Source organism: Salarias fasciatus, chromosome 23 (assembly GCF_902148845.1).
Source record: "Salarias fasciatus chromosome 23, fSalaFa1.1, whole genome shotgun sequence".
NCBI lineage: Eukaryota > Metazoa > Chordata > Actinopteri > Blenniiformes > Blenniidae > Salarias > Salarias fasciatus.
In genome coordinates, this window is record NC_043766.1 from 25,240,122 (window position 1) to 25,256,197 (window position 16,076).

Genomic DNA, 16,076 nt, shown 5'->3' on the forward strand with positions numbered 1-16,076 from the left:
AACTGATCTGGGTTCAGTGGGTGGTAGTAACTGGTTTGATCAAGAGGTCAGATTGCTGGCCCGTACTCCTCCAGGCTGAAACTGAGAGATTCTGTTTTATTCAATTGCCAACTTCAGCAGAGGCTCAATGATGTGTCAAATTGTCTTTCTGAACAGATCTTCAAACTACACACAGAGAGTAAACACATTTGTTTCCTCTTCTCTCCATTCCCTTTATCTATACTCCAACCCCCCGGTGGACCCTCTTCAAAGCGGGTCCGAGACTTCTGCTGTTTCACCACACAGAGACTTTACACAGCTGAGGCTCTCACCCTTTATTTATCCTTTCACTTCCCTTCATTTCTAGTTTCCCTTTGCTCTTCCTCTCCCACTGTCTGCGTCCCTCCTCCTCCCCTCTTATCCTTTATCCTGAACACATTAAAGTCTCATTCTGTATTCTGTGTGACAGACATTTACCCATCATGCAGCGTCGGAGGTGGACATCCGTGTTAAGAGAAGAATCTGGTGCCTCCGTGGCTCCGGCCGCACTTTGGCAGAGCTATTTCAGAGCTGCGTTGCCGGAAAACACACTCACAGGTCTGCAAATAGAGCAGTGGGCTATGATGCCCTTTAAGAAGCTGAGTGGGAAACTGCAGATAGAGTTTCCGGATGGAATTCAAGACAGGATCCCCAGTTATGTGTAGAAATGACTGCATGAAGATTTAGAGGAAGGGACATTGAGGACATGTTTGGACAGAAGAGTTAACCCCAGGGGAGCCTGCTTTTCAAATGACAATGTCCAAATGGTCAAAATTAACATATTCTCCACTCAGTTAGATGAAGAAATCTGCAAAGGCTGCAAACAGGTCAATGACTATGCTCACATAGAAATATGTTTCAATTATCATGTTTGTGATCATTAATCCTAAATTAAAACAATAATTCCTTCTTGTATGTAGACATTGTGGTGCTACAGAACATCTTGTCCTATAGGCCACAGCTGAAACAACATATTCCAGCTGATGGGTGCTCCAGTTTTCACCCCTCTAAGATTTGTCATAAAGCAATGATGAAATCAATGAGCAGCATAAATCAGGCCTTACGGTAAAGACAGTCATGACTGAAATTGATTGCTGCAATTTCAAAGCTTAAAAAAATCCTAAAATCATCCAAAGGAAAAGCCTCATATATCAACTTACAGGTAATTTCGTCTCAGAGATGTTTGTGTTGTACCCTGCAGTGATTTTAACTGAAGTCCACTGGCTAGACAGGATAAGCTGTTCTGTTAATTCAGTAACATCTTCTGAAGAATGCTGTAGTGAAGCACACTTACACCTGCTTTGCTGTCATTTCAACAAAAAAGCAAACAGCAGGTGTTAACACAGTGAACACAACAGTCAGTATGTTTATATGCGCAGTGTAGGCGAGGTTGTTGCTCAACTAAACTGGAAGATTACTGCCTTTGTTCTAGCACTCATGCACAGGAGTGCAATTTATTTATTGTTGCTTCTGTGATTGGATGCACTCTTTCGTCTTCTAAGAATCAAGTAGTTCCTAGTTGTTCCACAACACTATTACTTCATCTGAAGATTTTCTGCTGGGCTCCAATTCAGGATCACAACAGTTCATTCCATCCAAGTCTGATTCCACTTTCAGTCACAATTTCTGGTTGTGTTAAACTGGCTTTTATAATTTTGACTTAAGGTGGAACTTAGAAATCCAAAGCTATAAATTAAAAAATAAATCAGGTCATCCTATTTGTGACAGGGTCTAACATGCACTCAGTGATCACTTTTTGCCACTTGGGCAGTGAAAGAAGGTTACTGGCATGCAATTTCATCCATTTTGTTGTAAACCTTGATTAGATTTGTACATATCACATATTTCAGCTTACTTTAAGCAGAGCAAACCCTGGACAGATCCATCCAATACTTTCAAATACATCTTAGAATCAACAATAAATCCCACTAGAATGTATTAAGTTGGTGAGTTTTACCGAACTGCGTAAAAACTCTCAGCAAGAACTGGGAGAATATGTAAACTCATCACTGACATGTCCTAGCTATATTTGCTTTCTAAATTAAATGTCTTGCTTTCATCTTCTATTTTAGGATTATAGGAGTAACAAGCCTGACGGTTCCCAGAGAACCCAAAGCAAAAAGCTGAAGGATGTTGAAAAAAAAAAAAAACATCTTTGAACACCGCATCACCATTTGTAGACAATCAACCATCTAACAATTAAGAAAATTAAGAAAAGTGGTGATTGGTGCATTTTTATTCAGTAACAGATAACACAGGTGGACACATTTTACTGGTGATAGTCATATGACTTGTTTTCATGATTTGTTTGGTATTTGGTAGTTAGATTTTTCCATTGACACATGAGAAATAACCCTGCCTGAGTTTATGAGACTGGCCCAAGAATACATTATTAATAAGCTTTATATATGTACACACAGAGTGACATGCAGCCAGTCTGTTTTCACAATCATCACTGCTCACTGCAGTTTCTATCCCATGGGCAGGGCAGGGCTTGGTCTGGGCTTGTCCCAAGAGGTCAGCTTATCAGTTCTCCCGCCTGGTGCATCCTATAACGCTACTTCTGAATGGACACTACAGACTCTCATTGTTGTGCCACTGCACCGAAGGAAGCTTTGGAAGTGTTAGAAGTCTGGAAGTGAATTATTCACCTGGACAACAGCCACTTTCCATTGAGGAGAAAAGCATCTGTGCTCATTTCTGACTTCAAATGTGTGCTTGTGTACACTTTCAGTATCTGCGGGGCCGGCCACTTTCTGGAAATGTTCACAACTGATGAACCAAAACAAAGTAAATTAACAAAATTACTCTGTGTACTCGCTGCACCTCCTCAACACAGTGACGATGATCCAAGGAAAGCATTACATCATACCTGTTGGAAAACAATCAGTGGTTCCTAATAAGCCTCTGGAGACAGTTTGTGTCCCAAAACCGTGCTGTGGTCTGGATCAGAAGTCACCCTGTTCAGTGGTGAAATATCAGTCGTGGGGGGTACGCAATGTTCAAAGTCATGCGTGTCACTCCAAGCAAAGTGCGTGGCGACATGTGGGTCCCAACTGTCTAAATCCTGAGTGTTATGAAACCGCATCCTATATAGGTAAAAGAGAGGAAAATACACACCCTTCAGCATCCTCATCTGCATCCCAACAATTCCTGTTTTTAGGGTCAGCTATATAGAGTATCATAATGTACAAACACACGGTGCTGCCAAGCAAAAAAGGAAGGAGGGCTGTTGAGAACCTTTAAACAACAAGACATTTTTAGAAAGGTCCTCTTGAGCCGGGAAACAAAGGGGGGAAGTGACATGACGTCGCACAGGAGGGAATCTGAGGGTCACCGGTGGCATGACAGACACGCCTTTGGAACAGTCTCACGCAAAAACACTCTCATTACACACACACACACACACACACACACACACACACACACACACACACACACACACACCTACTCACACACTCACACACACACACACACACACACACACACACACACACACACACACACACACACACACACACACACACACACACACTTACATACACAGTCAAGGTCTGCTCAAAATAGCTATTTCCTCAATTACTACTGCAACTACACATCATCAGACGGGAAAAACCAGCCTGTCTCACGACGGCCTGAACTCAGCTCATTCTCAATATTAGCAGGTGAACAATCCAATGCCTGGTGAATTCTGCTTCAGACATTTCTGAGATTTATTTGTTGTTATTAGAAATCATAGGGGATGTTTTGTATCCTCTTTGTCCTCCCTCAACATGAAAACAAATGTATCATTATATTATTATTATTATTATTATTATTATTATTATTATTATTATTATTATTATTATTATTATTATTATTATTATTATTATTTTGAATCAATCCACCTGTAAACATGTGATTAAATATAATGTAGCACAGAGAAACAATGTATAATTTATGCCTGATCCTATCCTAGTGGAATCATTATTAACCTGGAATATATTACCATTCCACAAGGGCCACACACTCATTACAACATGTTTCACCTCAAATGGAACACTGTTGTGTTTACACAAAGTGTTTACCGAGTAACAAGCCCTCTTCCTCTGACGCGCAGCAGAGCCCTGGATGGCATAATTGGCTAAGAACAAAAAAGGGGAAAAAACAGTCAACTGTGTTGCAAAAGATGTTGCAAATTATACCAAAGAATTGATGCAAAGGAACATTCTTGTTTTTTTCCTACCTAGGTGGCCTAGAGGTTAGACAGACAGACTTGGAGTTTCAGTATTGCTGGTTCAGCTTCTACAGCTGATGGGTTACCAACCATGGGTCCCTTGAGCATTGCTCCTTGTATCACCCACTGCCTAAAGACCTCGCGATAATGATTCAAACAGACAAACACGACCCTACTCCAAAAAAACAGCACATCAACTGGTGGATTTCAACACAGATGTTCATTATCACATCAAGTGTTGTCTTAGTTTTGTATGCTTGTTTTTAATGCCCCACTAAAAATACATAAAAGATTTTCCGGAAGGATCTGCTGTTTGATGATTCACATCACTCTGCTCTCTCTGATATTTTACATACCAGTATGACTTGTAGGTGTATGAGTGATAAACTCCAGTGTTGGGAAAGTCATATATTATTTGCAATGCCAGTGCTGAGCAAGAAATGTATTTGTTCTACGCAAAATATTACAGTCGGTGCCTTGAACAACATTACCTAGTGCAAGTAATATATTACTTTTTTTAATATTTCGTTTGTTTTGGGGGTGGCTATTGGCTTTTTTACTTAACCAGTATTCAGAAGCTGAGACAATTCATTCTTACAGAAATATTTTTACGTGATTCATTAGCACATGACTGCGCACAGCCTCAGATCAAAACAAACAAAAAGTGTACCACCATGATTGAAAAGGAGTCGGAAGTTTTATGTTACTATTCTTAAACATAAGCACATGTATTGATGACCTGTCAGTCAGTTACTTCAAAATCAGCAATCCATATCACATCATCTTCACACACACATATTTACAAACTACATAACAGCATTTCATACAACTAGAGAGAGAGAGAGAAAGAACATTTTTATATATATTTAGATTTATATTTAGCCCATAAACCAGAAAACAGCAGTTTTATGTTAGCACAGGGACGAGATGGTGAGGTAGACATTCTCTAAATAACATGACCTATAACAAGTATTGTGACTGCAACAAGTGAGAACTGTTTTGAAATACATACACGGATATGAATATTGTTTTGAAATTGAATCATTTGTGAACCTATTCTTTCAGCCAGAAACAATTAATAGTGGATTTCAAAATAAGGGCCCTACAGAGACCACGCAGTCTCTTTTTCTCATATGTGAACCACAAACACACACACACACACACACACACACACACACACACTCACATCTGTTGTAGGTTAGATCTGTTACATAGCGCATGAATCTCAAAGCCAGAGGGGGTACAGCCATCAATCACACCTCCCTCGCTCTCCGTTTCCCCTCTTCTCATGACACTTCAGCCATCTAGGGGAAAAGGTTTGTGCTCAACTGTAACAGTTAAGGTAAAGCTGAACCCTCTGTTCCTGTTTACACTTCAAATAGAGAGAACGTCAGGGCTCCACGCTGGTTGGTCGTACGCAGAGTTTTAAATCACAGTAAAGGAGTGTCATCGTCAACAGGATAAGTGGAGGTAATCGTTCAGAGCTGGACTCAAGTCCGAGGGATAAATAAAGAGATTCAGTTACATGTGATTGGCAAAGAGCTGCTTCTGGGGAAAATGTGTAGCTGCCGCACTACCTCACTCACACTCAGAGCTAATAATATTTTCTCATTGATCCAGAGGGTTAGGCCCTTCTCCTCTTAATTCAATATGTGGACAGTTCCTCCATGTAACGGTAGACTCAGAGCTGAAAGGATAACAAGGGTTTGGAGACTGGGAGGGAGTGTGTTAAATGTAATAAACAGTTGAACACAGCGAGAGAGAGAGGGGGAGAGAGAGAGAGAGAGAGAGAGAGAGAGAGAGAGAGAGACAGCAGGACAAGGACTACACTTGTGACTGCTCTTCTGTGGATGTAAGAACTCACATCTGTTTGCTCTGAGATTCAAGCCTACAATCACATTACACAGCTGCTTCAGTGATATCTTGGTAGAACCTCTCCATGGAGTAACTTGATCATGGTGGCTGTATCCACACAGTTAGATTATGAGGAGAAATTGTAGCGTGTGCTAATTACACCAGTGTATTTCCACTGTTATGGAGACATCAAAGTCATAATAAATGTCAATCTGCAATATTATTGTTTTGGTATTTCTTTAACTGGTAAATGAATTATTCCTGTGAGTTGTAATTGCATATACCCAGAGACTTATTCATTATTTGTCGCTTTCACAGTATGCGTGGGTTTTATGAAACACATCACGTCGCCTTAAGCTGTGAGATTGTGTAAGGCCTCAGAAACATCGGTGCACAAAGAAGGACTTGTCTTGTAATCTCCTTTTAGTCTTTCACAAAATCTTTGCAAGATTTTTGAATTACAAAAATGAGAAATTAATAAACGGGCTTTACCATTAAATTAGTATTACTATAATTTCTTATGGCACCATTCAAGACACAAATTATTCTGATTATGTTTCTTGTTATAGTAGCTCTAGTTTTTCAGACACTATAACCCCACATCAGTAAACAACACTGCCATTTTTCTTCCTTTTTAATTTTAATTTTGCAACATTGTGTGGTAATATGCAAAAAATGCTCACAAGACATTACCAGTGAAATGCCATAGCAACAGAGAAAGAAATACACAAAATATGTACATTTAAGCCTAACTTGTTTTACTGACATGCCTTTTAAGAAATCTTTTGACTGGAATGGCGACAGTTGTTGACAACGCGGTCTTTTCATATGTCAAGTCTTTAGGAAGTCTGGGATCGAAAAGCTGTGTAAGACAGTAGTATTCTATCTTTGTTTAATGTTTTGTACATCAGGGACTGAAGTAAGCACCAAGGCTGACAATGGATTATAACCCAGAGTAATCCATATTGGTGATTTATTTATAATCAAGAACGTTTGTAGCTTGCTTTTGGCATGGCATGACATATCAGAATGAATTGAATGCTGATCATGAAACTTATACCCATTTCCCACCGGACAAAAAACCTGTTTAAACATGCTAATAATCGGCTCTTCATGGTAGTGGGAGGGGGTTTAATCAACATCTCGACCCGGATTGATTGACCCTGCAAGTGATCCGGGTTTTAATCGGCTTGCCTCCAAAATGAGCTTTAAATTCAAATGTCTGCCAATCTCCTTTCAGATTCTGGGAACAAAGTTTAAAAACTGACAGGAGACGATGTTGATGTGAAAGATGCTGTTTCGAGTGAGAAGATCACACATATTTTGTAGGCATATTTGAAAATCGATTCGAGCCAATGATAATATCTTTGTGGTAATAAATTGAGAGACTCATGGGTCATTCTTCACAACCTGATCGCTTTTATTGGTAATTTACTCAATGAATGATATGAGATGTGAGGAGGCTGACAGGGAACAGTTTGAAATATCTTGGGAAAGTTGGTAAGTGAGAGCATGAAAAAACAAAAGAAGCGGCTGATATTTTTGGCAGACCAAGAGCCGACCTCATCTTGACCTGAGCACACAGTTACTGTAGCACCACCTGCTACAGACTAACACACACACACACACACACACACAGCAGGACTGGCCAGGTAGCCGAGCTGAGCCAGGTGCAGGTGTGTTTATGTTCTCTTGGTAATTATGGCAAATATTATTGCAGCCAGATGGCCTGGGCTGCGCTCTGCTGGTGTTCTTAGCTGGGACAACCAGCCGAAGCTCATTCATTCACAGAGGGGAAGTGCTGGGGGGGGGGGGGGGTGCGACAGTTACTGATGATGCACTGAACATAATTTAGGCACTTATCAATTACTTTGAATTTAGTTTAACTGTTCATTTTCTTCAGTTTAAGACTATTGAGTCTTAAACATTTATTTTAAAAGTCTCCTAAAAGTCTGTGTGTCATTGCACATTTTGTGCTTTGGCTTTCTTCCTCCCTTTAGTGCTGATGATGCTTATAAGGAGGGGAAAATAAAAGCATGTCTAATTCAATGTTCTGTTGAATTTCTCTTCCACACTACTCGCATGCACAAAAGCTAACGAGAACCAGAATGTTTTATATGGTTTCCTGTTGTCCTCACAAGATAAGCTACATTTTAAGAGAAAAGTTGCTTAGAAAGGAAGCAAAACAAACAAAATGGATTAAAAAAAGGGAAAGAAAACAGTTACAAAACCATTTTCATATTCAACCCAAACTGAAATATTTTCTGATTATGATTTTGTTTAACAATTTACATGTTAGTTATATTTTCCTTTTTTTTTTTTTTTTTGGGGGGGGGGGGGGGGGGGGCATCCTGCAGTGCATCTTATTGCTTAGGAAAAGGCTGATTTATTAAAGAGAGTCATCATACTGGTTCGATATCTCATCTGCCGCTGTCTGTGTGTCAAAGTGTCCTTGTGCCACACAATGAGCCCCAAATTGCTGTAATTGGAAGTTGAGGAGCTTATGCATGTTATTTCTGTCTGTTTTATAATCTAGAATTTTACAATTAAAGTTTCCTTTCTTTAATAGTTGAAATTATGAGCGTGAATAGCAATGTAAAGTGCTTTGAGACTGCTTGGAGCAGTGAAAAACCACTATATAAATTAAATCCGTGAATTAGTTTAACATGTTTATTCAGTCAAATAATCACCATCTGTGTTTTCTCATCTTGGGTCTTCCACACAACCATGAATTTCCTATAGCGGTTTTAGTTGACAGGCCAGGAGTATCAGTTTACCTAACTAACATTTATTGAAAATGTTGGATAAAGCTGAAGCTCCTAAAATCAACTCAGTTAAGCTCAGGTTGAACATGCAAACTCCACATGGAAGTATAAGCACAAGTGTAGACAGCAAGGCAGCCTTATGAGAGTGGTCCTGTCAACAATTGATGCTCCTCCCCAAAAATGAACCCCGTGACTCTACTGACATAAACATTCCTGAAAACAGTTCAATGTGTTAAAACAGCATGCTTTTCGTCATTCAGGCAGAATGACAAACTTGAAAGTGGACCAGAAATGCAAGCTATCTATAGTTGCACAGACATCTGTATTAAAGTCTTATCAATCGTTTTTTTCTTTGTCTGAAATGAACCGGTAGCCTACAGTGTGTTTGTACTGGACAACTTAATATCTTTGTATGTTTGATTACTAACATGTTGATCTCTCTTTTTTTTTTTTTTATCTTCTTCACCATCTCCATATTAAAGTGTCAAAACCTTTCATGGGAAGTAAGAGAAAGATTTGGGTTTGAGAAAGAACCTGCCCTCAAAACAAAATGATTGTAATTGACACGTCATCAAGAGAGCCATACTTATTTTACAACAATCTTGAGAAGCCCTAACAGAAAAAAGGAATTAAAATGGTGAAACAGACTGTCATTGGTTATGTAATGTGAAACGTGGGAAAGTGACATGAGTCAGTGCGGTGTCATTTTAAGCAATGTCATATATTTAACATTTTTCGTATTTGCAATACTTGATTCATCCATCCATTCAAGCATTTACAAACTTGATGAGTTATAATTTTCACACAAGGAGCCAGAACTGTGTTTAAACCATTTTTTTTTTTCTAAAATATAAGCTAAAAACTGAAGCTTAAAATGTGATCTGAAATTATTGACATCGGAGCAATATATTTTAGGGTTTGATTTTTTTAAAAGGTTGGACCCCGGTTTGATTCAAACCAGTGGGGAACATTCCATTTGATAATTGAAGTAAGAACAAAATTCAAAGCTGCTTAAATGACTAAGGGAGTATCTACTGACATGTTCAATGTAGTATGAAATTTGCTTCTTTATCTCAATGTTCTTTTAAAAAAATAAATAAATAAATAAAATGTTGTCACACAGTTGTTATGGACTGGAAAGGCAGAGAAAATGCACTTGAAATAAATTTCTGAAGTTGAAACAATATGGAAGATAAGCAAAATGTACTGCATGGTCTCCTTTATGATGCATTTTAAATACTGTATGAACCCTTGAACTGTTCTTGTAAAGGGAGCAGCGGTATCGTAGCAGTTTAAATTATTAAGACAGAGGCTCAGTATGTTTTGTGTATGCCATGTCCTCTCAGCTTTTCGTCGGTGACTGTGTATACTCAGCACACATGCAGACAAACACTGATTGGCTGCGGTGCCGAAGAGTCTGAGTGGGCTCCTGAAGGGCTCTGAGAGATGCTGAGTCCATTTAGACATGGTGCCTGGATGTGTTGCACATGAAAGGAAGACTCTTCATAGAAAGTCAGAGTGGGAACACAAAACAACATCAGCACATCGGGCGACACACTAGGACTGAACTAATATCACATTTTAACCCGGATTACACCGGACAGTTCTCAGGTGTTGTTAGTTATGACTTCCTGCAGAGGAAAGATCCTCAGTCCCCGTTTAAGCCCCATGAAGCAGAGCCGGATCTGAGGCCGGAGCCACAGTCTGACACCATGACTTGCCCACCTGCTGAGAAGGGCTGGGGTCGCTCCCACACTCAGAATAATGCTGCACCTACAATTTTATGCCACCATCCCATCTGGACTCATTTTACATTCTCAGATTTGTAGACATGGAGTGGTAGTGCGGACACGTTGGCATAATCAAAATGGATTGCTTTCGCTCAGCACTGCTCAAAGTGTTCCAAGAACTACACATTTGACAGACGCTGACTCTTTGATTCGAGTTTCAGAAAGGTCAGACAGGGCACATATAGGTTTTGGGAAACCTCACATGTGTGCAGTGTATGATGAAGGTGAGAGCATTAGAGGGAAGTGAAGGACGGCAGTGCCAAAAGTTGACCTCATGTGGCTTTTCATGCCCTTCTGGAAGAAGGTATTTTAAAGTTTGACTCAGTCCTTCAGATCTCACATGTGGCTCATATTTGCACTCAAATACCTCCCAGATCTATTGGCTTCTTTGAAATGCATGTAAACATGAACCTCATTGCTATTTATCTCAGGCCATTTGGTTGTCTTTATGGTGTCGCCGGTTTACAGGGCTACAAGGTATTTAAACGCCTTAAAGTGCAGTTGCTGTTTATGTCATTACCGTCTGCTTGTGTGAAAATGAGTGAAATACAAAAGAAAAAAAGAGAAATTTTACAATACTACTTACTATGCAGATGTTACCCAATTATGTGAAATGCTAACTTTGAGAAATCCTGGAAAACAATGAACAACTGCGGTTTCAAAATGACTTCTTGAGTGTCTTTGTTCACTCTCATTCATGAACACAGGCAAAAAAAAAACAAAAAATCCCCAATCTTCTTGCATGCCTGTCAGTTACACAACAGTGTGGTGTGGCATCCTGCCCGGTTATTGTTAGCTGGCCCGAGCTCTACTTCAGACTCAAGGAGGTAGAAGTCTTTTTTGCTTCATTTCACGACGGACATGAATTTACTTGCTGTCGGATCTCTGGAGGTCTGTCGGACCAAATTAAACTGAAGATACATCATTAAAAAAAAACCTGATCGTGGGCAGTTCCCTTGTTAATTTGTGTTTGGATTGTTTCGTGGAATCTGTCTGGCTGGATGTGTAAATGAAGGCCACACTGAACGTCAAGCAGTCAGACTGATTCCTCTGTTGCCGATTCGGCCAGCAGGGACTGCAGGTAACGGGTACTGCTTTGTCCCAGGGTTTTTGTAGAGAAGCACGCACCATGGAGGGGATACGATCTGTAACATCCTTTTCACATACCATTTGAAGAGGACTCATTTTCTGCACAGCATTTCCTGCTGTTTGTATATATCAGTACCGAGAATCAACATTTATCGTGTTGATGGAAATCCACAGAGAAAAAAGGAAAGAGAGATGTCTCTTCGATGAATAGTGGCAACGACTTGAAAAATGACTTGTTGGCCACTGAATGCAGCTGAAAGATTAGCATTGTGAGTTGACACAAAGTGAAATGTGATGAAGTTACACCAGTGAGAAAACACAATGAAGATAAGGGAGTAATTTACAGAAATTAAGTTAAGACAACAGATCCGCCATAAAAATACAAGTAGAAACAGTCATGTTAACTCCACTCACAGGTAAATTTTTTCCTCCAGCACCTCTAAAACAGCAGGAAACGTGTCTTGTTTATTTTTATTGATTCCAGATTTTCTGTTGCAAAAGGTCATGTGGTGAGGCTGAGAGTGGTGTGACAACGACAGGTTTCCCAAGGCAAAACGTCCGGAACATACAAAAAGTAAGTTTGCTGAATTTAAACATTATTACTGGTAAATATTGTTAGCTTTGTGACACTCATTTATTGCTCAGTTCAATTCAATCCACTTCAATTCAATTTAACTTATGAAGACCCAAAATGCAACACACTCAACCTCAAGGCACTTTTACAGAGAGCAACTCAGTTATTCGACATGAGCAAGCAGAAGCAACAGTGAAAAGGAAAAACGAGCTTTTAACAGGACGAAGCCTCTGCAGAACCAGACTCCGAACTGGAGACTTTCCGCTGTTCTGGTTGAGGCTGGACGATAGAAAGACAGAACAGGATCATACTATCGCAGAAACAAAGCAAAGCAATAAATAGACTGTCATTACAAAGTCGAGGAAGTGGATATTGTGTGTGTGTGTGTGTGTGTGTGTGTGTGTGTGTGTGTGTGTGTGTGTGTGTGTGTGTGTGTGTGTGTGTGTGTGTGTGTGTGTGTGTGTGTGTGTGTGTTGGGGGGCACGTAGTCTAAAGGATAGGGATTGTGGGAAGGGATACAAACCCTGGTTTGGGTAAAGGGTGACACAAGCAAAAGGCCACAAACAAACTGTCATAACAAAGAGGTTGTTATAATAAAGCCATAAAGCCACTCGCTGCAGACATGATCTGCAGGAGATTCAGACCACAAACTTTCAATTCCACTGTCAGAGAACCTGCAGGAAGGTAGAGAGAAAAAGTGTTTTGCAATGCAGCACAATGTAGGTCTCCCTGCAGTCTAAACCTATAGCAGCTTCATGCTTCATTAGAAAATGGTCGAGACGGTCCCGAATGAGCCCTGACTGTAAGCTTAATTCAACAGAAAAGATTTAAACTTAACCTTAAATGTAAAGAGTGTGTTCCTGACTTGAACCTGCTCAGCATGATAGTTGAAAGCTCTGCCTCCCTGAGCCAGCACTGTAAGACTGAGACACTACGCAGGTAAAAGAAAGCAGTCCTGCAGACTTATTTATGGTAGGAGTTCAGGTCAGAAATAACTCCCAGGTTCCTCACGGCGGAGGTCAATGTAATACCAGCCAGTGTCACTCCGTGTTTAGATAATTTCTCTCTCAGATGTTTTGGGCCAAACATAGCAGAAAATTACAGAAACATTTATGCATATCAGAGCTTCCATCTACCATTCCATTTCCTTCCCCTTTCAGTCCATGCAGCGTCTTGGTATGAAGGCCAAAGAAGCGCAGACATTTCTGTTCCCCGCAACTTTTTCCTAGCTTTTCAGGAGGTGATCCAAACGTCTGCAAGCTTTAAAAATGAGATATGTCCTCTTCACTGGGTCCTGGGCCATCACAGAGACCTCTGCTCAGTTGAAACTGCCTGACAGATCTCCAGTTGGAGCTGACCCTGCGGCCTCCAAATCAAATGTCTGGATCATCTCACTGAGTCAGGCGCTTCAGTCAAACATTTTATCTACACATTCTATTTGTCTTTAAGCTTTTATGTCTTGATGTTTTTGGATTTTTTTTATATTTTCCTTAAGCTAAGGGAAAGCTAAGTGCATCAAAGGGGTATCTGGTGTTAAAACTATAAGGTCCATGTGACATGACCTGCTATAACAACCCCTGAAGAACTGAACAGTTGGAGAGACAGTCACCTGGCAATTCATTAAGCTATCGTACATGATTTACAGAACTGTTGTTGATTCTGTAAAGCACTTTGAAACCCTCCTTATTGATTATGTTGGTCCAAACAGAGCTATGTGTTTTTAACAGAGAGAGAACAAGAGAACATATATTTGCTACGCCTCCCACTATGTTCCACTCCATAAACAGTGGACCACGATATGAGAGCGAGCCTACAGTATTTACACAACATACATTGAAGCAAATGGTCCCATCAAGTGGAACGCATTCTCAGCGTTCACAACCATGAAGCCATTACACATTCACTCACTTGCTCCTACTATGTCGTAAGAAGATGCTATGGGGCAAAGTCTCATTTAGTTTATGAAGGAAATCTAAAGAAAATAAGAAATCGAAATTCTATCTATCTATCTATCTATCTATCTATCTATCTATCTATCTATCTATCTATCTATCATTCTAGGTCTCTCTACTCATTTCTTCACATGACATCATTTATGACGTGTATTTCTTTTGTTTCGTTGCTTCCTTTTATGTATAGGCAACACCTTAGAATAACAGCACTTTCTTCTGTAAACATGGCTATTATAGGTTGCTTCCTTTATTTTTCCTCTCAGCATCATAATTCAATCACTAAGCTGAGTCACACCTATACAGTAAAGGCCAGGGGAACCTATGCAAGATCTGTCTTCTGCAGGTTCCACTGGCTGGGCCTGAAAGCCACACATTTAGCAGAGAATACGCTACACCCAAATTGCTTTGCAGCAGCATGTTCAAGTTATGCCGTGCTTCCCAAAACTACATAATACAAGAGCGGCTTACCTATGATTAGAGTGTTACCTTCTTCTCCATGCTTGACTGGCTGCTGGCACTCACATTTAGCTCTCAGAAAACAACCGAAAATCATTTAATAGACCTGATTTGAGAGCCTTCTGGAGGGGAACTGAATTTATGCCCCAGGGTTCTGGAAAAACGCTGGGAAGGGGAGAGATGGAAGCATCAGAGTGCAACAGTAAATAATGTTACAGTATGAATAATGAGCTCCCTCTGTGCCAGGGCCTCAACTGGACTAATGACAGAGACCTGTTTTAGATTAGGACCTGCACAAGCACACACACACACACACACACACACACACACACACACACACACACACACACACACACACACACACACACACACACACACGTCTTTCAAAGTTCCGGATACTCGTTAAACACTCGGTATCATCAACAACGTTCCTTCAGAAAACCCCGCTGTACGAGCTTTTCTTTGTTTTTGTTTTTTACTCGTCCGGATTAGACTCTCTTCTTGGCCCTTTAACCATCGATGTACTCATTAACAGATTTGTATGCATGGTTCTAACAGCCTATCATAGTGCAACACTGCCATCTGCTGACAGAGGTTGGCTCATTGCATTCACAGCTGTGGCGTCAAACTCCAAACAATACTGTCATGTTTGTTTTTAATGGGACAAGGAGAATAAACTATAAAAACAGCACCGTCAAAATACACCCTTAGCTGAAGTACAAATAAGTCCAATCAAATCCCTGTATTTTCACATTTAATGTACTTTTTTTTTTTCCTACATCCATTACAAAACAGCTCTAACTCCAATCAAAAAAGCATCCAATACTTTCAACACTACATCCAGTACAGCATTAGGCATCTTGGCACCTTATGACTTTATTACTGATTGCTGTGTTTTTTTAGATGCTTTTACATAACATAACATAAATCTAGTGCATGAGTGCTGTCCCGTGGTATGAAATTTTAATGACAAAATTATTTTGTTAATGAATGCATTTATTTTGTCAGTGTTATCATACATGTAAAACAAGTCATTTGCATGCATATGGAGTACACAGATAGAGAGTATTATTTCTTTCTGTCTATTCCATCAAGTAATATTATTGCATAATCTTTCCTTACAGACAGATAAAGACCTATTGTGAATGTTGTAACAGATTTGGATTAATGTAGGAAAAGGCCTATGGTACATTACTGCAGCCTTCAGTTTGCATATTTTCACAAATACATTCCTACAGCACGCCTTGAGGCCAACGCTGGACTGTTCAGATTTGCCTGCTGTGTTCAGCTCAGTTGTGCGCTTTACTGTCACTGGATTAGAGCGACACCCAGTGGACAGATTAAAAACAGCGACGATCCAAA